This window comes from Bison bison, unplaced genomic scaffold (assembly GCF_000754665.1).
Source record: "Bison bison bison isolate TAMUID 2011002044 unplaced genomic scaffold, Bison_UMD1.0 scf7180017864456, whole genome shotgun sequence".
Lineage (NCBI taxonomy): Eukaryota > Metazoa > Chordata > Mammalia > Artiodactyla > Bovidae > Bison > Bison bison.
The window spans coordinates 9,530,239-9,556,241 of NW_011495018.1; the positions used below are offsets into that span (position 1 = coordinate 9,530,239).

At 45.3% G+C, this 26,003-nt stretch overlaps 1 protein-coding gene across 3 annotated transcripts in view; it reads right to left on the reverse strand.

The window, feature by feature from the left end:
* The window catches only part of TACC2 (transforming, acidic coiled-coil containing protein 2), a 236,236-nt gene extending 211,231 nt beyond the window's left edge, over positions 1–25,005 (reverse strand). For all 3 annotated transcript variants that reach the window (XM_010859224.1, XM_010859223.1, XM_010859225.1), the window contains exon 1: positions 24,910–25,005. The gene's annotated coding sequence lies outside the window, so the exon portion shown is untranslated. The remainder of the gene's footprint in view (positions 1–24,909) is intronic.
* Between the last annotated feature and the right edge of the window lie 998 nt (positions 25,006–26,003).

Genomic DNA, 26,003 nt, shown 5'->3' on the forward strand with positions numbered 1-26,003 from the left:
GGAAGAGACAGGACCAGATGCCATGATCTTCGTTTTCTGAATGTTGAGCTTTAAGCCAACTTTTTCACTCTCCACTTTCACTTTCATCAAGAGGCTTTTGAGTTCCTCTTCACTTTCTGCCTTAGAGATCACCAATTTAATCCAGTGGGAAAACAGGCTGCAGAGAAGGCCAGGCACTTGCCGAAGACCCAGATGGAGAAGCCAAAGCTGGAAACAGACCCCAGTCTCCTTCCTTCTGATTCAAGATTCTTCCATGGCAGGATGGCTCAGCGATGGACTTACTCAAAATAAAACATGTCCATCGATTTGCTTAGCCATTCAACCAACATTGAGTGAGTAGCTACCACATACTATGTGTAATTAACAGTCCCAGGAAAATAAAATATAAATTTTTGAACAAGTCCAGTTAGAAAGCCCCCAAGAGAATGGATACATGTGTATGCATGGCTGAGTCCCTTTACTGTCCACCTGAAACTATCACAACATTGTTAACTGGCTATACTCCAACATAAAAAGTTTTTCAAAAAATTAAATAAAACGCCCCAGAGAAAATTATGAGTGGCATCACTGTAATGATCAACTCTCTCCCTCCTAACTCTTTAATCAAAAAGTTGCAATTGCTCAATCCTTTTTTGCCATTTGCTGTTTATAAGATGGACCAAAAAAAGGAAGCATATGCTCAATTATAGAATGTAAAATGTTCATTTATTTAAAATCAGTCACTTCAGTTTATCTTTTCTATTCATTTTCAAAATGATGCCTCCCTAGGAAACATGGTGAGTGTTAAAATCACTGTGCCCTTCTCCATTAAAATAACTTCCTTGCACCTGCCAGGCCAAACCACACACAGCTGGAATTACACATGATTCGATGCAACATTCATTTTTCAAACTCATTCACCAAATAAAATTCAATCAATTTTCTTAAGAATCAGAACATCTAAATTAGGTTTTCACTTTTTCAAATTTTTATTGGAGTACAATTGCTTTACAATGTTGTGTGAGTTTCTACCCTACAGCAAAGTGAATCAGCTGGACATATTCATTTATCTCCTCTTTTTTAGATTTCCTTCCCATGTAGGTCACCACAGAGCGCTGTGTAGAGTTCCCTGTGCTATACAGCAGGTTCTCATTACTTATCTATTGAACTAGATTTTTTAAACTAGCTTTTAAAACGGCCTCTGGCTCAGTGTAAATTTCAAAACCTCCTGGAGGGAAGCCTGACTGTGCCTGGAAGTCTCTCCCACTGACCTCTAGAACTGCCCCGCGTTGGGCTTCCCCAAGACCAGAGGGGTAAGTACCACTCTGCCATCTACTTACGGTCGGGGATAGCCTGTTGACTTTGGAGGCCGAGGCCCACGGAAAGTCTGCGTGTCAGCAACTGGACTTTCTCTTCCTCCATTCAGAAGCGGCGAGGTCTAAGCAGAGGCGCTGACCCACCTAAAGCCGTCGGGCAAGCAGCCCAGTCTCCACCCACGACGCTGACACAAACCAGCTGCACCCCATACCTGGGCAGAGCCTGCTAGCCGCGCAGTGAATACACAGACATCAGCATTTCCCAGCCCGTTGAGGCTGGCCTTTCACGAGGAGGATTTTCCCCGTTTGTACATGAGCTGGGCTCCTTTCAGCAAAGGCTTATCTAAACCAATACTGGCCCCTGTGATCTGATTGGCCGCACCTAGCTGAGCAGGGCTGCCCTGCCCTGGGAGCAGGGGCACCATGAGTCACTCTCGCGTCCTTGCAGTTCAGAGAGGGGGCCAAACCTTTCCTTCTAGAAAATGCTCCAAGGGCTTCCTGTTTGCACCTGGGAAAATTCCACCGTAAATAACGTGGAAAGACAAAGAAAACTTGTGGAAACAGGATGACGCCAGAAGTCTGGCACATGTTTATGGTGTGATGCGTGCAGAATGTACTTACCCAGGCGTGGCTTGAGTTTCAACAAGTGAAGTTGTAAAAAGCCCAGACTGCGGGTAGGCAGACCTGTCCGCCAGAGAAGGAGGAGGCTCTGCAGCCCGAGGGTGGGGCTGGAGATGGGCGGGCCCCGGAAGACCCTTGTGTCCGGCAGCTTCTTTCCTCCCCCGTATTCCAGTGATTAACAATCAGCCACTTATTTGCATGAATGCAGCCAATTTTAACATATAATATGCATATGTTTTTTGTAGTGGCAGACTTTCATTCATTCTGCAGAAAACTCTTACTTCTGTCCCCACTGTGTGACTACTCCAGGGAAACAAGTCAGCATTTCATCAAAGGTTTCCTGGAGACCAGGTGTCAACAAACTCAGAGGAGTGTCAGGACCTCCTTGGAGGGGAAAGTTGAATGTGGAGGGGGATCTCAGGGCCCCACTTCTGGTTCAAACAGAGCCGAAGTGTGTATGTTTCAGCAGGCAATGGATAAGTGAGTTGAGATCGATCCATACAGTGGAATATTATTCAGCCATAAAAAGGAATAAAATTCTGACACATGCTGTAACTTGGACAAAACTTGAAAGTACTATGTTAAATGAAAGCAACCAGACACAAAAGGTCACATATTATGTGACTTTTTTTGACATGAAATGTCCAGAATAGGTAAATCCAGAGAGGCAGATGCAAGCATTATGAGTGTATCAAATGCCACTTAATTGCTCACTTTAAAATAGTTAATCCATTTGCAGCAACAGGGATGGACCTAGAGATTATCATTCTAAGTGAAGTCAGACAGAGACAAGTATATAATGTCATTTATATGTGGAATCTAATAAAAATGATACTAAGAAACTTTTTATAAAGCAGAGGTAGGGACTTCTATGGAGATCTGGTGGTTAAGATGCTACACTTCCATTGCAGGGGTGGTGGGCAGGGTTTGATCTCTGGTCAGGGAACTAAGATCCCACATGTGCTGTGCAGATTAATGTATATACCCTACTGTATACAAAATAGATAACAAATAAGGACCTACTGTATAACACAGGGAACTCTACCCAGTATTCTGTAACAACCTATATGGGAACAGAAACTGAAAAGAATGGGTAACTCACTTCGCTGTACACCTTAAATTAACACAACATTGTGAATCAACTATACTCTAATAATAATAAAATAAAATGGTTAATTTTGTGTCATGTGAATTTCACCTCAATTTTTAAACGTGAATGTGTTTCATATCTTGAGATTCTGCATAAGATATTGCTTGAAAAAAATAAATCTACTACTGGGGGAAAATTTTGCAAATGATTGCTTTTGGGTTTACTAATACTAGAATTCCATAAAATTGAGAATTCAAGGGATAAAAAACAAGAACATTGGCCTACCCTCATCCCCGATGCCCATCAAAAAGTCAAAAGAGAATTCTTCTAGGGAAGAGGAACTTTTTAAGCAAAATATCTTAGATAAGTCCATAGGGAATGAAGAAAGGTCCCAAGCAAGTCTCCAGCAGGTGAGCAAACATAGCAAAACCCTGACAAAGAGAAGGAGGGAATGGGGGGCTCCCTCCCAAGGAGAGGGGTGAAGGGCAGAGAGAAGATGGCCAACCCAAATGGCAGAGCCCAGTAAAGACCGTGAAGGTGAGGGATGTTCGGTATTCAATTTTCAGCTGTGTACACTTCAGCAGGGCAAATCCCCTCCAGGAACCACTCCCTCGGTCAACTCTGCAGCCTCATCTGTTGCTGTGACCACCACTAGCCCCTGGACCACGTCTACCGGACATTAAGCATCGTCGTTGACAGCTGTCTCACTGCTGTTGTCCTGACCACCACCAGGCATCAGAGTCACTGCCACTGGGGAAGAGAGTGAAGGAGTAGACAGACTTCTACTCAGGAAGTTTCTATCCCAGGAACCAGTGCTCAGCCTCTTAAAAAGACAGATTTTCCAGACACAGGGGATGGACCCAGAGGCGGGACACCATGGATTCCAGAGTACCTTCATTCCTTAGCCACGACCCCTTTTCAAGGCAATACTCTGATGGGACCCCAACAGCAGTCTTATCACAGTCTATACGTGTTCATAGCTGATCAGCTTCCCTCTCTTTGTGCTGTTTTCTTCCAAGCTGGACATTCAGCAACTGACCAGTCTTCGCTTCCTGCCACAGATGGCGAAAGGCTCATGTATGTGAGCTCCGTCATCTGTCTCTGGGACAACCTGCCTTTGGAGGCAGGATAAGGTTGTGGTTATGAACAAGTCCCTGGGGCCAGAGCACTGCCCAGGGAACACCAACTCCACCACGTACCTGATGTATGCTGCTGCTGCTGCTGCTAAGTCGCTTCAGTCGTGTCCGACTCTGTGTGACCCCATAGACAGAAGCCCACCAGGCTCCCCCGTCCCTGGGATTCTTCAGGTAAGAACACTGGAGTGGGTTGCCATTTCCTTCTCCAATGCATGAAAGTGAAAAGTGAAAGTGAAGTCGCTCAGTCTTGTCCAACTCCTAGCAACCCCACGGACTGCAGCCTACCAGGCTCCTCCATCCATGGAATTTTCCAGGCAAGAGTACTGGAGTGGGGTGCCATTGCCTTCTGCTGGCAAATTGTTTAACTTCTCTGTGCTCAGCTTTTCCATCTCTAAAATGGGAATCATAACAATTCGTCCCTCATGACTATGGTGAGATATGTTCCATAAAGCTCTTGCAACAGATTAAGCACTTGATAAATTGTTGGCTATTATACTATTACTGGCAGTAGGTTTCTTTGGAGCCCCCAGCAGGCAAATCCCACAGCGAAACAAAGCTTATGCTGCCTTCTTTTTTATCCCTTCAGAAAAGTCAATAGTTCAGGTGTTACTAACTAGAAATTGGTATATCAGCTAAACTGACTCGTGCATTAAGAGACAAATGTTGATGAAGACTATGTATAACATAGGCCAATGAGAAGTACATGGTTTCAAGAACATTGACAAAGCAATTGACATTGAAATATTTACTGGGCAAGTGACACGTCGTTCCAATTCTGTCCCTCTATATGATCATCGCTAGGTGCCTAATGGTAATCTAACTAGAGTTACTCTATGTCCCTGGGTGAATGTAACTGCACTTGTTCAAAAATGACCCACGGTTTAGGTTTCTAATTGATTCAAGGCAGCTCGCCACAAGCAAGACTGAATTCACAAAGGTTTCTTCTACCCACCTAATCTCCTGTAGATTAAAATATAAACTTTGTTTTAAAAGATAGTTGTTTGCAAGAATTTTTATTTTTCAACTGGTGTATGGATTGGTGTCACATCATCATAGCTGCAAATATAAACCAGGACAGCCTTTTTTCCCTTTTTTAAAAAGACATTTATTTGGCTGTGTCAAGTCTTAGTTGTGGCATGAGGGATCTAGTTTCCCCACCAGGGATCAAACTCCTGCATTGGAAACGTAGAATTCCAACCACTGGACCACCAGGGAAGTCCCAAATCAGGACTCTCTTCAGTTCATTCACTCAGTTACTCATCTATTTAGTAAATTCTGAGCTCTTTCTACATGCTAAGCACTGAGTTGCTTATGTTCCCCTGCACTTACAGAAAAACTATTAATATGAGGCAGGTGTATTCTTTCTGTATGGATAAACAGTTGAAGTCCAGGAGAGAGTAAGAGGAAGAATGGAGTCTGGTTGGCCCCAACCCCAGTATTCAGTGAACAATGTAGTGCGGTCACCCTGGAAGATTTTCACCTAGAGTCCAAAGGTAACTAACTGCCTTTATTGCTCACTCATTTATTTCTGTAGCAGAACATGGAGTTTCCAGCTGTTGTCCACTGAAGTTTCTTGGAAAGGCCCCAGCTTATGAATTCCGCCCACTAATCTGGAGGAGGGTAGAAGGAAAAGTTTGGGCTGGTGATGAACAATCATGGCTGGGGTAGCCTAGCGGGGGTGGGTAGCCAGAAGCATTGCTGAGAGAAGCCAAAAGCATCACTGGGGAAATGGGACTTGGAGTCAAGTCCGACAGAGGAGGGGATGAAGCCAGGAGAACCAGCACAGCAGCTAACCTGTGTAGAGCAGAATGGGGGTGGAGGGCTCGGCTCAGAACCCAGATTGTGCTGTCTGGGCTGACCCCCTGCTTTATCTGCTGTGGACAGGGTCGGAGGCACAAGGAGTTGGAGAAACGAAGTTGAGATCTTGCAGGCCTGGTTTCATCGATGATAACACCTGGACTCAGAGAGGTTTTGCAGCCAAACTCCCACTGTCCTGTGAACAATCTACTGGGATGTGTCGATTCATCAATCTCATTGAGTTTTCTGTGCTGGGCTTTTAATTCTCTACTTTAAAAACTCTTTTTTGTGTGTATGGGGGAAAATGTATATATTTTACAGGCTTAATACATTTTGATTCTTCTTCAGCTTTGAATCGTCTCGACTGTTGACCTTGGAGATCACCTTCTCCAACACAGATGAGGAAGTGGAGGCCTAGAGGGTGAAAATGATCTGCCTGTCCTCACAGCAAACCCGAGCTGGAACCAGAACTGGACTCAGACCAGGTTTTCTTCCAAGGGGCAGGCTGCCCTGCCAAGGCCTCGGCAGGCTCCGGAGTGGTCTCCAGACCAGCCTAGCAAGATCAGATAGACCCATCTTTCCTGCCTGGCACTGCCTTCTGGGCACAGTGGCCTCCGGCCATTCGAGCCCCATGTCAGCCCAGGATGTGGGGGGCCCTGACTGGGAGAGAACGCTTGCTCACTGGCAGCGAGCTCAGATTCACCTGACCCAGCAGCTCCTTTTGCTGCTTGGCAAACCCAGTGACCTCAGCTAGCTGCTGTTCCCACAAATGGCCCCAACCCTCACTCCAGGCAAGCAGCAGCCTCAGCCTCTTCCTCCAGTGGCTGAATTCAGTTCTTCTAAGTCCCTACCTTGCACAGCTGAGCACGGAGCTACTTATAGCTCTGTTATCATGTTCCTGTTTTAATACAAACAAACACCCGTAGCCTGGGAAGGGGATTTATTAATATTAAGAGGCACTGCCTGCTTTCTGCCCTGGCAGAGGCCCTCCCTGAGCACTGCGGACCTGGCTGCTCCAGGGGTTTGAGTGAAATCACAACTCTTCCTTCATATCCTCCCTTAGCCTCTTGTCTTCTTCTCTCTCTCATCTCTGAAAGTCAAAGTTGCTCAGTCGCATCTGACTCTTTGTGACCCCATGGGCTATACAGTCCATGGAATTCTCCAGGCCAGAATACTGGAGTGGGTAGCCTTTCCCTTCTCCAGGGGAATCTTCCCAACCCAGGGATCGAACTCAGGTATCCTGCATTGTAGACAGATTCTTTACCAGCTGAGCCACCAGGGAAGCCCAAGAATACTGGAGTGGGTAGCCTATCCCTTCTCCAGCAGATCTTCCTGACCCAGGAATCAAACTGGAGTCTCCTGCATTGCAGGTGGACTCTTTACCAACTGAGCTATCAGGGAAGCCCCCCCATCTCTGAAGCCACCTGGAAACTTTGATGTGAAAAGTCGAGTCTCACAGAACTTAGAAATCACCTGTTCTCACACCATGGAGATCAGACACAAGACTCTGCAGGTGAGCGGCTGGGCCAGTTATTAAGTTCTTGTTTCTCAGCTCCAAATCCACTCTATTCAGATGCTGGGAGACTCTGAAAACCCCATTTCTGCTTTGCCAACTGCTCCTTGAGAGTCTCTGCCAGGGGAAGGCAAAGCCCAGAGGAGTGAGGCAGAAGTAAGGCACGCAACTTCCTGTCTGCCTCCCGCTTCTGGAAGCATCACCCCAGGCTCACCGCTCCCCCTCAGCAGCCAGTCCCCCCCGCCCGGGGGCAGCAGAGCAGTCCAGTTTTCCCAGCTCTCACAGAGCTAGCCTCACAGACATCAGTCCCAACTGACTGGAAATCCCTCCACAGAGGTCTGAGGTCCCCTTCTGTGGGGCCCCTCCTCCACACCCCTAAATAATAACCCCTACTTCTCTGTGCTCCCTAAGCCCTGAGTGTGACACCTGCCTCCTGCAGTGGCTGCCTTCCATCATCCCTTAGAGTCTGCCTTTGTTATCTGCCTAGATAGCAATCCTTTATATTAAATTCTTGCTGTTGAAATACCTGGAACATTCTGCCTTCTGACTTGACTCTGATATGCTGGCAGAGCTGAGATCAAACCCAAGTCTTCTTTCTCCTGGTTCCAGACTCTCTGTCTTGAAACCCAATAACCATGGGTCCAATTAAATGAAAAAGTAAAGCGAGTTCACTCCATCAGCAGTTCTAATTTTTATGGTGGCTTAGCACTAAGTCGTGTCTGACTCTTTGCAACCCCATGGCCTGTAGCCCACTAGGCTCCTCTGTCCATGGGATTTCCCAAGAAAGGATACCGGAATGGGTTGTCATTTCCTTCTCCAGGGGATCTTCCCAACCCAGGGATGGAACCCAGGTCTCCTGCATTACAGGTGATCTCTTGCATTGCAGGTAGATTCTTTACCAACTGAGCCACCAGGGAGGGAAGCCCTTAAGGGAATTGTTTAGGCTTCCCCATCACCAACAACGTACTTGAACCCAATTACAACCTGGCGTTTCTGTCATCCAAATGTCAATCTCTATTTCCAACTATTAGAATTGGGAGGGACTACAGCTCTGGCCTCTTAGGCTCCCAAGCTTTTCACATAATGGCACACAGAATTTATTGTTGTTGTTTAGTCACTAAGTCATGTCCGACTCATTTGCAGACCCCACGGACTGCAGCCCAACAGGTTCCTCTGTCCATGGGATTTCCCAGGTAAGAATACTGGAGTGGGTTACCATTTCCTTCTCCAGGGGATCTTTCCAACCCAGGGATCGAATCCGCATCTCCTGCATTGGCTGGTGGATTCTTTACCGCTGAGCCCCCAGAGAAGCCCCCACACACAGATTACGATCACATAAATACAGCCCCTGATTGGGAACAAGGCTCCTGGATGGCTTGTCCACTGTCCAGTCCCCACCTGGTCACATCAAGAATTGAGGATATCAAAATCTTGTAACCTGTCTCCCCAGCAGAGGGTCACTGGCCTAGAGTGGAGAAGCAGAGAGCTAATGTAAGGCTTTTGTTGACAGATGTTGAGCATCAGGCCAGAGAGTTTAGGTAACTGGCCCCAGTGTAAAGAGCCTCACTCTTGGTGGAGCATCCCAGCTCTCCTCCATCCTGCAGCAGGCCAGGCTGGGCTCCTTCTCAAGCCCAGCTCAATATTCCTCCAAAGAAGGAATGGTCTTCCTGTAGCAGAACAACTTGATTTAATCTGTGTAGATGCAAACACTGGCAGGAGCTGAAGCTCAGGAAAATGAGTTGTTTACCCGGCTCCCGTGTAAAATGACAGCACTTGGGGTTTGGTTCCTGAAGTGGAAGGTCAGAGAAGAGGTCGCAAGGTCAGAGAAAGGAACTGGGGGCTGGAGGAGATGAACCTGGGCTTTTGTGTGAGACAGAGAAAAAGGTAAAGGGGCGGTGGAACTTCCCCTGAAATGGGGTAATTTGAATAATAAGAATGTCTAACATTATTTTAAAGTTGTTTTCTGTTATCGTATCACAAAGTCTCATGTACAGATGTGAGAACTGGACAATAAAAAAGGCCGAGCACCGAAGAATTGATGGCTTCAAACCGTGGTGCTGGAGAAGACTCTTGAGAGTCCCTTGGACAGCAAGGAGATCAAGGCAGTCAATCCTAAAGAAAATCAACCCTGAATATTCATTGGAAGGACTGATGCTGAAGCTCCAGTACTTTGGCCACCTGATGCTAAGAGCTGATTCATTGGAAAAGACCCTGATGCTGGGAAAGACTGAAGAGGAGAAGGGGAGGACAGAGGATGAGATGGTTAGATGGCATCACCGACTCAATGGACATGAGTTGAGCAAGCTCCGGCAGATGGTGACGGACAGGAAAACCGGGCGTGCTGCAGTCCATGGGGTCGCAAACAGTCTCGGACACAACTGAGAGACTGGGCAGAACAGATCACAAAGCCCTTCTCTCTCCCCAGATTTTCATGCTGCGTTCACCAATGCTTCGCAAGTACTGTGTCTTGCTTTGTTTGGTTTTTGGCTATGACTGGGGTTTGCAGCTTGAAGAAAGGGCTGCGTTTTATTCATATTTGAGTCAGTACAATATGGAACAAAGACAGCATAAAGTAGGGGCCTGATGTAGAGGAGACAGAGAGTACCATAAACCTTTGGGGATTCCTGGAAATCTGAGAGTGGACTTTGGAGATCTCATAGGCATGGACTTGAACTGGAGTCTAGAAGGGCAGGGAGGTCTGCAGGCATTGTGGCAGAGCTGATGGCGACCTCCAAAAGGGTTCAAACCAAGGGGCACCTCCCAGAAGTACTGCGGCCAGTGCCCCCGGCCCTGTGGTGAGCCGTCGTGACCCACGCCTCCGCGGGAGACCCTCCAACACTAGCAGGTGAAGAACGCTACAGCATTTCTCAAAGCTGCTTGTTGTTTATGGCATTATGGCGGAGGCCATAAACAAGTTCCGTGCCTCTGATCTCCATGCCCCATCGAGGAATCGTCTGGACCCAGAGAGGTGTTCATGATTGTTCATTGCTCATGTCATTTTATCAGACTCTCTGCATTTCAAATTGCATCTGAACCATCACAGGCAACTGTTATTCAATCAGAATTCAATGCCTATTCTCTAAATCTCTCCAAATAAATTATTCCAATTTTAAATTTAAAAAAGGGCAGGGAGAACCCAGCTGACATCTGGGTAAACATGTATTTATAAACCTAAACAAAATCCACAAAAATAAAAGTCGGGGATCACACATATTGTTTGTATTCTTTTTGAAACTTCTTTTTTTCCCATTTAACAGTAACATATCAAAAATATTTTCCCATGGCTACAGTATCGTATTTAATAGCTACAGTGCATACTAAGTGGTTGACAAATTTTAGCTGTTTAAAAACACACATCTCATTCCTTATACCTTCTTTCTGCCTGGGATGGTGGGGGAGGTTGTAGAGTGAGGCAGGTGGTGGGGGGCGGGCTGGGGACGGTGTGTGGTTAGCCTAGACCGGCTGCCCTAGGTTAGATGAAGCAGGAAGGTACTGAATCCAGAGACTTGTGAAGCGGGGATAGACTTAGGGGCACAATCAGGTTGGCAGGATCAGAAATCGGGGCAAGGACAGAGCCAGCACAAGCAGATAGGGTGGAGAGGGGAGGATTCTTGGGTCAGGAGAGTTCTGGAGCCCTATGCTGCTTTTTAATGGGGAGACCCCGGGTCTCCACTGGCAGTCACATCCCAGGATATTTGACACAGGTCTTGAAAGGTCTAGTTCATGAGCTGGAATCTGGTTCTTTGGGGACAGAGGCCAGGTATTCATGGTAATGATGCCCTCTAAATTTTGAACCTCTAAACTAGAACCTGGGGATAATCATGGAATCCCTGCTTGAATACCTGCAGTGATGGGAAACTCACTCCATCCTGAGGCATCTTGTCTGGAGAGAGGTATACTGGTTCACTGGACAGTTACTTCTATTGCCTCATAGTCTAGATTCCCACTCATGATTCCATGAGAACTGAACTAAGGGCTCTGGACAACAGTGACTACAACTTGGACGTGGGCTGGGCAGTAGCCAGTGCCGAGGCCTGAGAATCAACAGGGCCAATCTAGCTGACTTTATGGACCATTATCTTAGACATGGGTGCAGACCTTTACTCAAGCGCCAATCTAAATCTGCCTTGTTCTGAGACTGCATTCAATCAGCGTGTTCTCTTGTCTTCATGACTGATGAGTGGTAGCTGTCAGTTAGCCAGCCCACAGCTGACCACAGACACGTGAGGGATCGTAGCTGAGACCAGACAAAATTGCCAATCCACAGAATCAGAGGCTAAATGAGTGGTTATTGTTGTCAACCACCAAGTTTTGGGATGGTTTATTGCATTGTTGTTGTTTGCTCGCTAAGTCATGTCCAACTCTTCATGACTCCATAAACTGCAGCACACAAGGCTGCCCCGTCCTTAACTTTCTGCTGGAGTTCGCTCAAACTCATGTCCATTGAGCTGGTGATGCCATTCAACATTCTCGTCCTCTGTTATCCCCTTCTCCTCTTGCCCTCAGTCTTTCCCAGCCTCAGGGTCTTTTCCAATGAGTTGGTTCTTTGCATCAGGTGGCCAAAGTACTGGAGTTTCAGCTGTAGCATTAGTCCTTCCAATGAATATTCCGGCTTGATTTCCTTTAGGATTGACTGGTTTTGGGGGGATCCTTTTAATATTCCTTCATACCGGCCCGTACCCAATTCGCTTGGCCATCTTGAAAACATCACAAAGAACACTACGTAAGAGAGGATCAATGGATGCATCAAATCCCTCTCGAGCGGCAAGATGACAGCTTACAAGAACAACTCCTTGACCGGTGGCCACTGTGGCCTTGTGGTCTGGACCAGACTGAGTGTCATTGCCCTGTTGTTCCCTGAGGACGTTGCTCTCAGCATCCCATGTTACAAACCACGCATAAAGCCTCAGCCCAAAGTGGAAACACGAAGCTGAGTACTGATTTGCAGTAAGGGGTCTCTCTTTTTTTTTCTGTCAAAACAGATCTTTGGTGATACATTTAAATATAAGGCTGTCCTTACTCATAATTTCCATACAGTCCTTCTCTGTGGACTGGATACTAGCAAAACCTATTTCTTATGAAAACAAGCTGTTGAAACCCACAAAGATTCAGACGTCACTTTGAATCCAAAAGCTGAACTGTGCTGTCATTTTTGGAAATTAAATACAGTATCAACCTAATTGGGAACTGTAGGCTAAGGGGAGGGTGGAAGGAGGCTGGAATGAGGGCTAGGAAGGCTGTTTCAATGCAAACAACACGATAAAGATCTTGAGTGTAGATGTAGTACCAATGCCAATCATATCAGAGCCAAAGATATTAACACGGATGAGTCACGAGTTAGAGCTAAACTAAGAAATGGAAGATATTTGCCTTCTCAGACTGTAAAGAGTCTGCCTGCCATGCAGCAGACCCAAGTTCAGTCCCTGGATTAGGAAGATCCCCTGGAGAAGAGAGTGGCAACCCACTGCAGTATTCTTGCCTGGGAAATCCCACGGACAGAGGAGCCTGGTGGGCTACAGTCCATGGGATTGCAAAGAGTTAACACAGCTAGGAGATTGACACATAGTGACATGACACAGTTAGTAAGCCTTTGCAAATGTAATTGTTAGGCTTTAGAGAGAGTTTGGCTAACATCAGGTACTTTCATTATGTAAAATAGAAAATAGCTTTCTAAAACCTCTGTTCTTCAGGTAAGTTTATTGTAAATTTATCTTTAAAATATTAGAGGACTTCTCTGGTGGTTCCAGTGGCTAAGACTCCATGCCCCCAATGTCGGGGGGCTGGATTCAATCCTGGTCAGGGAACTAGATCCTACATGCCACAACTAAGACCGGTGCAGCCAGAAAAAATAATTAATTGATTTTTTAAAATAAGGATAAAAATAGTTATGATATAATTTTTAAAGTCCTAAGGATAAAAATAGTTATGATATAATTTTTAAAGTCCTAATAAATAAAATTTTGTTAAGTCTTATTTTTTTTAATACTTTGTTATGTCCTATTCTTTTCAGCAAGAACAAAAGAACATCTTAATCCTATTTTCCTATTTTTTATTTTGAAGGACTGGAGAGCATCTGCTGGTCTCGAACCAGCCTCAGAGAGGGTAATTGAGTAATTTGATCACTCTGTAGTCGAAAGAACCACTGAGCTACAGCCAGCCCCTGTATTCCTGTTTTTAAGTTAGCTTTGGGGACAGCTGAAACAACGGAGGCATCCTAACCACCTGCCTCCTGCTATTTCCACCCCAAATGATACAAAACAATGAGAAAGAAAAAGGAACTGTATGCAAAAGCCAGGTCCTTAGTAAAAAAGAGAAGTTCAAGCAGTCTTCAAAATAACTGTAATAAAAAGAGAAAAGTCAGACAGTCCCAGGGCACAATTCCTCAGCTCCCGTGTTCCCCCCAGCACGGAACTTTGTAGAAAGCACAGACTGACCTAGTATCCTAGTGATGAAATAAAAATTCCCACTCTAGGGACTTTGCTGGTGGTCTAGTGGTTAAGATTCTACACTTCTAGTGCAGCGGGCACAGGTTTGATTCCTGGTCAGGGAAGATCCTCCATGTCACATGGTACACCAAAAAAAATTCACTTCAAGGCAAGATAAAAAAAATTTAAACAGAAAATTTTCTCCGCCCACTTGAGCTTCCTCCCTCCCCTCTGGGATGCATCATGTATCTGTATTATACTTCAACAGACTCCCTGCCAACAGTGGCAGAAATACCCATTCAACCATAAAGACCAATTTTTCTCCTTCTGGCATGAGTCAGGTAACTCCTTAGAATAAAATATTTCTTTCTCAGTCTTGTAAGGGGTTATGATGAGCCACCACTTGCCTTGTCCATGTGGACATCTTTGGTGAACTTTATGTATAATGTCGATATATCATTTCCCTTAAAGACAGTGATTGGTGCAGAACAGACAGGTCAGATAACCTGGGAAGATACTGGGTGGCTTCTAATGGAAGTTCTTTGCTTAAGTCCCTACTTGCATATGTGTGCTGAGTCGCTATGGTCATGTCTGACTCTGGAATCCTAGGAACTGTAGCCCACCAGGCTTCTTTGTCCATGGGATTCTTCAGGCAAGAATACTGGCGTGGGTTGCCATGTCTTCCTCCAGGGGATCTTCCCAACCCAGGGATCGAACCTGAGTCTCATATCTTCTGCATTGGCAGGTGGGTTCTTTACCACTAGCACTGTCTGAAAAGCCCCAGCACTTACTTAGGACCTTATTAGTGTTACCAGGGGTATTACCTGTTTTCTGCCTATTTACTAGATCCTTGGTTCTTGCATTATCAAATGTGTGACTGAGCTGCAGATAAATAAAATGATTAGATTACTTGAAATGATTGATCAAATATACAGTCCTATAAGACCATGATGGTAATAGTCTAACTTCTAGAGAAGAGTCAACAAGAAGAAACCATTTCCTGAACCAAACAGACTAATAAGACAGATGGCCCAGAGGCTTTGGACTTCTGTTAACAGAGCTCGTCCAGCAACAGCACATTGAGTGGCTTATCAACAAAATCACCTGAAATAGGAATGAGAATCCCCAGTGCAGTGGGACAAATTTAGACATGAAATGCTTCCCAAACCTTGGGAGGAATTAATATGCTTCCAAAAGATAAGCACTACCCAGTTCTACCAGACACTAGTCATTAGCCACCACAGTCACAGACCTGCATACGATATACCTTGAAAGGAATTCAGGGCAAAGATCAGGATGAGGCACTCTGTACTCTGGGAAAACTGACAAAACAGGCCTTCAGATAGTTAGATATCTTCAGGAGAAAATTTTTATGAACCTGGATTCTTGCATCTTCCCTTACTTAAAAAAGCACTAAAACTATTAACTAAAATGTCTGCTCCTGTGGCTAGCAGCAAACTTCTGTTCAAGTGTGTTCCTGATTGCACGTATCCTCTTCTGCCAAATCACAGACATATTGGCCTCCTCTTTTACCTCTTCAGAGCATTTCTCAGAGCTCTCTGGGAGGCTGTCTCATGGATTATAATCCTCGATTTGAATGGAATGAAATTTTCCTCTCTTTCTCAGATTGACTTTGAATGATTTTTTTTTCTTTGCTATCAGCAAAACAGTGAAGACAGAAGGAAGATAAAGATGGTCTAAAATTATTGTCAGAATGATTAAGTCCACTCTAAGTCAGAAAATACCAAAAAAAAAAAAAAAAAATAGTGTGTGAACAAATCAGAGCCTGGACTTCAAAGGGGCAGGGCCTCAAAACACAGGGCATTTAAAGAGACAGGCATGATGTAAAACGCAGTGCTCTGGGAGAGGGGGAAAAAAAGCAAAAACCACAGGAGAAGCACTCTATCGCAACTGTGTGCTAAATGAGGAAAACAAGGAGCAAGAGAAAATTTAGAGACTGACAAGGAAAAAAGAGAACCACAAAACCTTCCCCACCCTGTGCCACCAAACTTGGCAGCTGTACAGACAGAACAGGGCAGTATTAACCCAGCAATCCTGGAGAGCATCCCAATGTTATAAAAATGCAAAAGAGGAATGTCAACAAATCTATACAGAGCTATTGCAAAACAGAAATATCAGGAGACAGCAATTCATATATATCACCTGGGAAAAATCTTTCCCCCACTCTCAAAATAGCTAGAAAGTAGGAGAGAATTGTAAGTCAGTCCACCAACCCTGAATATTGATTAGAAGGACTGATGCTGAAGCTGAAGCTCCAATCCTTTGGCCACCTGATGAAGAGCTGACTCATTGGAAAAGACCCTGATGCTGGAAATGATAGAAGGCAAAAGGAGAAGAGGGTGGCAGAGGATGAGATGGTTGGATAGCATCACCGACTCAACGCACATGAATTTGTGCAAACTCTGGGAGATAGTGAAGGACGGAATAGCCTGGTGTGCTGGAGTCCATGGGGTCACAAAAAGTTGGACACAACTTAGCGACTGAACAACACCACCACCAAACAATTAAATGTTCTTAAACAAGCATTCAAGCATATGTCAGTTCAGTTCAGTCACTCAGTCGTGTCCCACTCTTTGCAACCCCATGGACTGCAGCATGCCAGGCTTCCCTGCCCATCACCAACTCCTGGAGCTTGCTCAAACTCATGACCATCAAGTCTGTGATGCCATCCAACCATCTCATCCTCTGTTGTCCCCTTTTCCTCCCACCTTCCATCTTTTCCAGCATCATGGTCTTTTCCAATGAGTCAGTTCTTCGCATCAGATGGCCAGAGTATTGGAGTTTCAGCTTCAGCATCAGTCCTTCCAACAATATTTGGAACTGATTTCCTTTAGGACAGACTGGTTTAATCTCCTTGCAGTCTAAGGAACTCTCAAGAGTCTTCTTCAACGCCACAGTTCAAAAGCATCAATTCTTCAGTGCTCAGCTTTCTTTATAGTCCAATTCTCATATCCAAACATGACTACTAGAAAAATCATAGCTTTGACTAGATGGACCTTTGTTGGCAAAGTGATGTCTCTGCTTTTTAACATGCTGTCGCGCATATGTAAAACACTTCAAATCGGAAATTCAAAAATTCAATGAACAAAAATCAGGGAGAAATGTAAAGACAGTTGACTGGACTCAGGAAGGAAATAGAAAATGGCTGGATTACCTCAGAAATAAATAAATCACAAGGCACCCAAAAAGAATAGATTAAAAAAAAAAGTTAAACAAGGGCACTGAAGAAAATCAGATAAATGATGAAAAGAATGAGAAATGACACAAGAAAGAAGCAAATAAGACTTCCCTGGTGACCTAGTGGTCAAGAATCTGCCTGCTAATGCAAGGAACGTGGTTCGATCCTTGGCCCAGGAAGACTCCACCTGCCATGGGGCCACTAAGTCATGAGTCACTACTACTGAGCCCATGCTCTAGAGCCTGTGCTCTGCAACAGGAGAAGCCGCCTCAGTGGGAAGCCTCCACACTGCATCTAGAGGGCAGCCGCCGCGCCACAACTAGAGAAAACCCGTGCACAGCAATGCAAACCCAGCTCAGCTAAAAACAATAAACAAAGTTTTAAAATAAATTAATTCTAGTTGTGGCATTGGCCATAATTAAAACTACTTTTTTAAAAGAAGAAAGAAGCAAATAGGATCAGAGAGAAAATATGGGAATGGGAGACAGAGAGTAATATCCCTTTTGTTGAAGTCCTTGAACAAGAAAACAAAACAATGGAGGAGAGCGGATATTTAAAAACTTTGATCCAAGAAAAAATTCCTGAAAGAGAAAAATACCTGAATCTGTACACATTGAAAGGAATCACTGAATACCTGGGAAAATTTACCCAGAACAATCAATTCCCGAGGCAGCAGAATTCCTAAGTTATTATATGCTGAAACCTGTTTTATTCTAGCCTTGATATATGAAGAACAGGTTGACTGAAAATGAACTCCTTCATTCATACTTTAGTTCATTGGGTTTTGGAGGGGTTTTAAAATGCTATTGCATGATAACTTTGCTTTGTGTGTTGATTTTTAATAATATGATAGCACTCTAATTCTTTTGGCTTTATAAGTTATTTGATCTTTCTCTCTGGAGGTCATGAGAATTTTATCTTTTATCTTTGAAATCTAATAGTTTTACTATTTGATAAATGGGGACCAAAACTCATGCAGAAAATCTCACTGTTGCTAAGTTAAAGAAACAGAGTTTGAGTCTGCCAGAGAGGATAGAATTGAAGGGGGAAGCTCTTTAGGGAAAGAGCCAAAATCTGTACACAGATTCCCCTTAAGTCTTTGACCAGTTCCTAGAATGCACAACCTCAGGGTAAGCTCCAAAGAGCTCAAGAAAAAGCAACAGCTAGAAGCTAAAAGGGGCAGTGTCGAGAGGGTAGTTTGCAGTTCAGAGTCCCATGGAATTAAAGTGTAGTAAAAGTGTTAGTGGCTCAGTCATGTTCAACTCTTCTCAACCCCACGGACTATAGCCTGCCAGACTTTTCTGTCCGTGGAATTCTCCAGGCAAGAATACTGGAGTGGGTAGCCATTCCCTTCTCCAGGGTTTCTTCATGACCCAGGGGTCGAACCTGAGTCTCCCGCACTGCCAAAGGATTGTTTACTGTCTGAGCCATCAGGGAAGCCTCCCCCTCCATGGAATTAGAGGGGCTTGGTTAATGCTTTGCACTTCTCATTAAAACCCTGGAAGAACTACACCATATGAATAAAGACTATATTTCAGGACTAAACATTATCCCCTAGGAATAAGGGCTAAATCAAAATGGACCTACCTTAAGAAAGCTGAGAGCCGAAGAATTGATGCTTTTGAACTGTGGTGTTAGAGAAGACTCTTAAGAGTCCCTTGGACTGCAAGGAGATCCAACCAGTCCATTCTGAAGGAGATCAGCCCTGGGATTTCTTTGGAAGGAATGATGCTAAAGCTGAAACTCCAGTACTTTGGCCACCTCATGCGAAGAGTTGACTCATTGGAAAAGACTCTGATGCTGGGAGGGATTGGGGGCAGGAGGAGAAGGGGATGACAGAGGATGAGATGGCTAGATGGCATCACTGACTCGACGGACGTGAGTTTGAGTGAACTCCGGGAGTTGGTGATGGACAGGGAGGCCTGGCGTGCTGCGATTCATGGGGTCGCAAAGAGTCGGACACGACTGAGCGACTGAACTGAACTCAACTTTACAAGGTCTAAAACTAAGCCACCACATGATCAAGGCAATCTCCCAGTAACTTAACTGCCTGTAGAGGAAAATACAATATTATTTAAAGGAAGAGAATAGAATGTAGTACCTACTATAATACCCAATACATAATAACAGACTGCTGGATATGTGAGGAAGGAGGAAAACAGAACAGAAAACGGAAATCAAGAGGGAGAATGATCAATAAAAGCAGACACACAGATGTCCTAGAGGCGGAAGTAGCAGACAAGAACTTAAAAATAACTCTTACAAACAGGACCAAAAAAGGTAACTATGGTGGTGAAAGACAGGAAGTTTGTGGAGGACATATATAATGGAGGATATAGGAGAGTTATGGAAACCTGGGCAAAGGGGGGTGTGAAATAGAAAAGTAGCTTAAGAGACAGATCAACCCAAGGAAATTTGTGGTTCTTGTTTGAGCCCTGATTGAAATAAACTGTCTTAAAAAATGAGACAACCAGTGATATTTGAATGCCAACAGGATTTTTAATATTAAGGAATTATCATTTATTTTTAGGTATGATGTTATCATTATACACATATTAAAAACAGTCCTCATCTTTTAGAGATACATACCCTAATATTACTGATTAAATGATGGAATGATTTGCTCGAAAACAATATCATAGTTGGGACAGACATTAATGGCAAGTAGAGTTATAAATGAAATAAGATTGTCCAGATGCAGATAATCACTGAAACTAGTAATTGGTATATGAAGATTCTTATAATATTCTCCTTACCTTTGTGCTTGCTTGGAAAGCACAATAAAAAGTGAAGAAAGGGAAGGAGATTGGGAGAGAGGGAAGGAAACTCTTCCTCTTACACGTGTGACTCCAGTTCTCCAGCAACCCCAACTGAGCCCATCTTTGCTGCATCCATGGTGATGAGTGCAATCGGATCATCCCTTTCCCAGATGCGTGAAGGTGACCTGCTGCTAATTTGCTGTTGTTGCTGTTCAGTTGCTAAGTCGTGTCCGACTCTTTGCAACCCCGTGGACTATTGCCTGCCAGGCTCCTCTGTCCATGGGATTTCCCAGGCAAGACTACTGGAGTGGGTGGCCATTTCCTTCTCCAGGAGATCTTCCTGACCCAGGGATCAAACCCAGGTCTCTTACACTGCAGGTGGTCTCCTGCATTGCAGGCAGATTCTTTCCTGAGTGAGCCACCAGCGCGGTGTGCTAAGTCACTTCAGTCATGTCCAACCCTTTGCGATCCCATGGATCGCAAGAAGCCCCCAGGCTTCTCTGTCCATGGAATTTCCGAGGCAAGAATACTGGAGTGGGTTGCCATGCCCTTCTCCAGAGGATCTTCCTGACTCAGGGATTGAACCCATGTCTCTTCTGTTTCCTGCATTGGCAGGTGGCTTCTTTACCACTAGCACCACCCGGGAAGGCCCAAGCCACCAAGGAATGAGGCTTTTGCAAAAGCATCTCAGTCTTAGACAAGCTGGGGCTGGTGCTGGCGGAGAGGGAAGTACACGCAACAGACGTCAAATTGTGATGCTTCTGCCAGGTGATGCACACAATACCCTCACCAAGTGTTCTTCAAAGAACTGGAACACATTAGGGGATGATCTTGTGACTGACAGGATTCAAGAGTTGTTGTCTCATCTGTTTGCTATGAAATACGAGATGCAAAGTAACGTCATCAGATCCTAACTTGAACCTATGTTTCAGCAGAAGTGTAGCCATAGGGATGGTTTCTTGAGTGACCAAAAGTGAATACAGAGCCATGTTTTTCCTTGTTTGTTTTTTGTTTCTTTGTTTGTTTTGGCTATGCCCCTCAGCTTGCGTGATCTTAGATCCCTGGCCAGAGATTGAACCCTGGTCCTTGGCAGTGAAAACACTGGACCATCAGGGAATTCCCAGGGCCATGTTTTCCAAATTCATAGAGTCACCTACAAAATTGTGTCCCCTCAAAATGAGAAACCTGGTCCTACTTAGAAATCGTCACTCCAGCTTCACCCACCTCCAAACCCTTCACAGTCCTTTCATAGCAAAGGAGCACAAGCAGAAAGAAATAATATTTCATGGTTTAAATCTTGCAACTCAGGATTTGATCAGCACCAAAGGCAACTATGCAGAGGTGAGTTGGACCTTGGTAGAGTCTGGACGTTACCTTGATGCCCCGGAACCCTGAGCCACAACCCGTTTTAGGCATTCCAGAACTTCGCGCAGATATAAGCAGCCTGGCTACAGAAAGTGGGCCCTCTTTGCTGGAACAACATTAGCCTGTGTTGCTGGGTTTAATCTCTTTATAATTCTTTGGCACCACTTCTGGCACTGGGCTCAGCCAAGCTGTTCCCTGACTCGAGTGTGGAGCAGAAATTCCCCTTTTTAGGTCACAAACTCAGAGAACCCACTCACACCGGTGACTCCACTGTGTCAATTTTAAACATCTCCATTAACATATGAAATGTTAGCAAAGTGGCAGCTATCCTGAGTTGCCCCTGCCGTATGTAGGCATTGCCCAAGATTGAAACACACACACAAACTTGCCTGCCAGGCTAGAATGGTAAAAACACATGGATCTCCACCTCTTCTGAACACAACTGAATCAAGAACCCTAGGACAAGGGTCATGGGTTATTCAGCGACCATCAGAGGGTACAGCCAAGCCCACAAAGATTGTCTCTCTGTGTGAGTTTCTTAGTTGGTCTCTGGCTGCTCCTCTGTTGTCTCACCACATGGAGTCTTGGTCCCCATGCCCTGCCTTTGGTGTTGGGATGGGATCTTTTGGCTGAGCTGGACAAATCTCACCCAGGCTTGTCACCTCCTTAGGAATCAGAGCATTGGACTAGTGTGGGCATCACAGTGAGTTTGGTTTTCTGCTTGCCGATACTCCACAATCTGGTCAATGGTGTTTGTCCTGGCTCTCTCCCTTCCCTATCAGCCATCCACTGCTGTCCCCTACCCCTGGCCTATTAAATCCACATCCTTGCCTGCACTTGTCACAGCTACCCAGCTTATATTTCTCTACTCCCACCAAATCACACACTCAAGCAGGAGACTTACAAGGGCTTGCCTTTATCCTTTGCTGTGAAACCTACTCTTTCATCCTTCTTCTCTCTGCCCACCACACACTGACTGAGCACTCATAACACCCAGGTCCTTGGCAGTGAAAGCACTGGACCACCAGGGAATTCCCAGGGCCATGTTTTTTAAACTCATTGAGTCACCTACAAAATTGTGTCCCCTCAAAATGAGAAACCTGGTCCTACGTAGGAATCATTACTCCAGCTTCACCCACCTCCAAACCGTTCACAGCCCTTTCGTACTAAAGGAGCACAAGCAGAAAGAATAATATTTCATGGTTTAAATCTTGCAACTCAGGATTTGACCAGCATCAAAGGCAACTATTCAGAGGTGAGTTGGACCTTGGTAGAGTCTGGATGTTTCCTTGGTGCCCCGGAACCCTGAGACACAACCAGTTTTAGGCATTCCAGAACTTCGCGCAGATATAAGCAGCCTGGCTACAGGAATTGAGCCCTCTGTTGCTATTTGATAGGGGCCTTGGAAGTCAATGAAGGAGGCTACAAGCCAGGAGGCAATAAGAAGGAGGGCTTAGCTCAGTGCCAGAGACCCCCAGAGCCAGTGCGTGCTGACCTGAGTGGGGACTGGGTGTGGGCGCCCACCAGAGACGGGCCCACCTTCAGACTGGAATGAAGAAGGTAGGAACTGAGAAGTAGGGGTTAAAAGAGTTGCTTCAACCCAGAGCTGTGTCTTCTCAACGAATCCCCCCTTCTCTTTTTAAATGAGTTTCTGTTTCTTGCAACCAAATGTTTCTGGATTAAAACCACACTCAAAAGTTGCCCGTGACCTTCACACTCTGGCCTCTTCACAGTCCTCATCTTCCAGCATTTCCATAGCACCTGACACTGTTACCCCACCCTCCTCCACAAACTCCCTCCACTTAGGACTTTTCTGAAAGGTGCTGCAAAACCTCGTCCTCTTTTTCCTTCTCCAGTGCTCCTCTTCCCCTCTTTGTAAAGCCTTCTAATGAGATTCAGGATTTGGTCTTCCGGCCTGGGTTGCTCCTAGAAGATTCCACAGGTCCCCTTGCTTCCGCTACTGAGCCCATGGAGAAGACTCCCCATCTAGACACCAGCCCTGACCTCTCCCTTCCACCACCACCGCATTTTTAACTCTCTGACGGATATCTCCACTTGGATGATGCATAGTCACTCAACCTCCTGAAATGCACATTTGATATCTCCCAGCCAATCCCTCTCCTGACTTTTCCCATTTTGGCTGAGAGGCCTGCATTCTTTCAGCCACATCCCCTGGGGCTCTCACCGTAACACTACACAGTGTGGTGATGGCTTACTTAGTCTCTATCTCCCCACTAGCCTGGGGGCTCCATAAGGGCCTGGATTCTGTGACTGGTGTGCAGACTATTGCCTCTGTCCCTCCACTGTTTCCAGGGGTCTGGTACATGGGGATCGCTTAAATGTTTGCTGAATGAATTGATGATTATCTTTTATTTGCCCCTCTGCTTCATTCCTCTGGTCTCTCCAATACATACTCACCAAGCCCTCTGAATTCTTCCTTCCTGAGGTCTCTTCTTGTCCCCTTCCTGCCCGTTGCCTTGGCTCCTGGGCCAGACCCTCATCACCACCTATAAGCGCTCTTGCAGAAGCGAGCTGGTCTCTCTGAGTGCAATTAAATGCCTGCAGAGTGGAATTCTGGGAAGATGGTGGCAGCAGAGTTTTCAGGTCTTCCCAAATCCCCTCTTGTAAACAGATAGAACAAATTGCATAGTAAAAGTAAAAACCTGTGGACACTCACAACAGAACTGGATGATAAGGGTTCCCCTAACCTCAGCCATCCACAGGGCCCACCTGGTTTCGGCACCTGTGCAGGAGGACCCAGAGAGAAGCAACAGGGCAAAGTCAGGTAGACCTGAGTGCAGGAAACCCGCCCAGGGAGCCGACAGGTGTCAGTGGAGAGGATGGTGGGCCAGTGTGGGAGCAGCAGCTAAAACTGGGAGGAACTTTGCTGCATCCAGACAAACTCAGCTATTACACACTGGATTATACTCAAGAGTAAGTGGGATAAAGAATTTCAGTCTGTGCATTTCTGTTGCACGGAACGTGCTGTAAAATAAAACACATGCTCACACATACACACACACTCCCACACTCCACTGTGTTTAACTCAGCTGCTAGATTCTCTCATGAGGCTAAGTTCACTGCCTTACTTCAGTGTGATCTGATGACTGGGTTATAGCTGACACCAAGTCAAACTCAGAAACACTCGGCTTTTGTTGAAATCACATGGCAGCTCAAGTTGGCAGCCATGACGTCAGAAGCAGGTCTGAAAAGGTACTTGTGGAGTCTAGAGAGACGCTGTGCAAACATGTCAAAATCAACAGCATCGCCAGCTTTAAAATAACTTTTTGTCATAAAGTCTTGGTGTCTCAGGCCCTCAGGGCTCTCTTAAATCATCATTCCACAGGCTCATAAATACTTGAAAATCCAGTTTGCTGTCGGCAGAATCATCACAGAAGCCAGAAGAAATTTCAATAATCACCTAGCCCAAACTTTATTTTACCCGGGAAGAGATGGAGGTCTAGGTTAATGAGGACTTGTCCTACCAAAAGCAACAAATCACTAAGTGGAAAGAAAAAAATACGGTTTATGTGGCTTTGGAGACAATCAGAAGGGGAGAAATAAGAAGCACAGATGGGCCTTCAATTTCCCTTTATAAGGGAAAAAAAGAAAGAAAGAAATGCATTTACCCCGCTAATCTCAGCAGCCAAACCAGTTTAAAGCACATGTTGCTCAAAGGAATAAAGCCATCAATCTGAGGCTTACTTACCCAGTATCCTCTCAGCATGAGGGGCAGAGAGGGGGAGAGGCCCTCTCTTCCTGATGTTACGGCTCTTCAGCACTGCCCTCCGCTCGCAGTCTGTCTTCCCAGGATCACATGGAAGCGTTCTATAAATGTGCCTTGGCTTAAGGTTCGGAACGCTGGCCTGGGAGCCGGCAGTGTGTAAGCAATCTGACCCAGGCCAGAGGCAACTTTCCAGAAACCTCTGCTGCCCAGAAGGAGGAAAACAAGGGGCAGAGAGCTTGCAGGTACTGGGAGCCCGAGGTGCTCTGTTTTTCTACGTGTATCTGGGATCTGAAGCCAGATTGCTTCGAGCTGCAATCAAATTTACTTGGGGGCAGTTCTATACCTTACTTTTCAAGACAAAACGGTCTTTAAAAAAAAAAAAAACCTATAAAATGAGAAGTACTTTTGGTAAATGGGGACAGGTCACTGTCAACTTCTACTGGCCTTGTAAAATCAAGTTGTCTTTTTTGAAAATGTCACTAGGCCCCTTTGGGAAAGGCGAAGTGAGCAAAGGCTGTTAATGCCGATTCTAAATGGCAAAGATACCTAAAAAAAATTCCATCAGTATTCTGTTGTAGCCACACATTCTGGGAAACAAATTCACTCAGAAGGACAATGCAGATAGTGGAGTGCAGTTTATTACACCAGCGGGCCCAAGGCAGAGTTTCCTCTTAGCCAAGGACCCCGACCAGGTTTTGTGAAAACCTTATATACCCTAAGCATATGTGTCCAAATCCACCTCCCCAAAAGTCCCTGAAACTAGTCTGAACAAAGGAAGAAGAGAGAAACAGTCAAAGTTAACCCGTGCTTGATTCATAAGCCTTAGAAATCTGTATGTAGGTCAGGAAACAACAGTTAGAACTGGACATGGAACAACAGACTGGTTCCAAATAGGAAAAGGAGTACATCAAGGCTGTATATTATCACCCTGCTTATTTAACTTATATGCAGAGTACATCATGAGAAACACTGGACTGAAAGAAACACAAGCTGGAATCAAGATTGCCGGGAGAAATATCAATAACCTCAGATATGCAGATGACACCACCTTTATGGCAGAAAGTGAAGAGGAACTG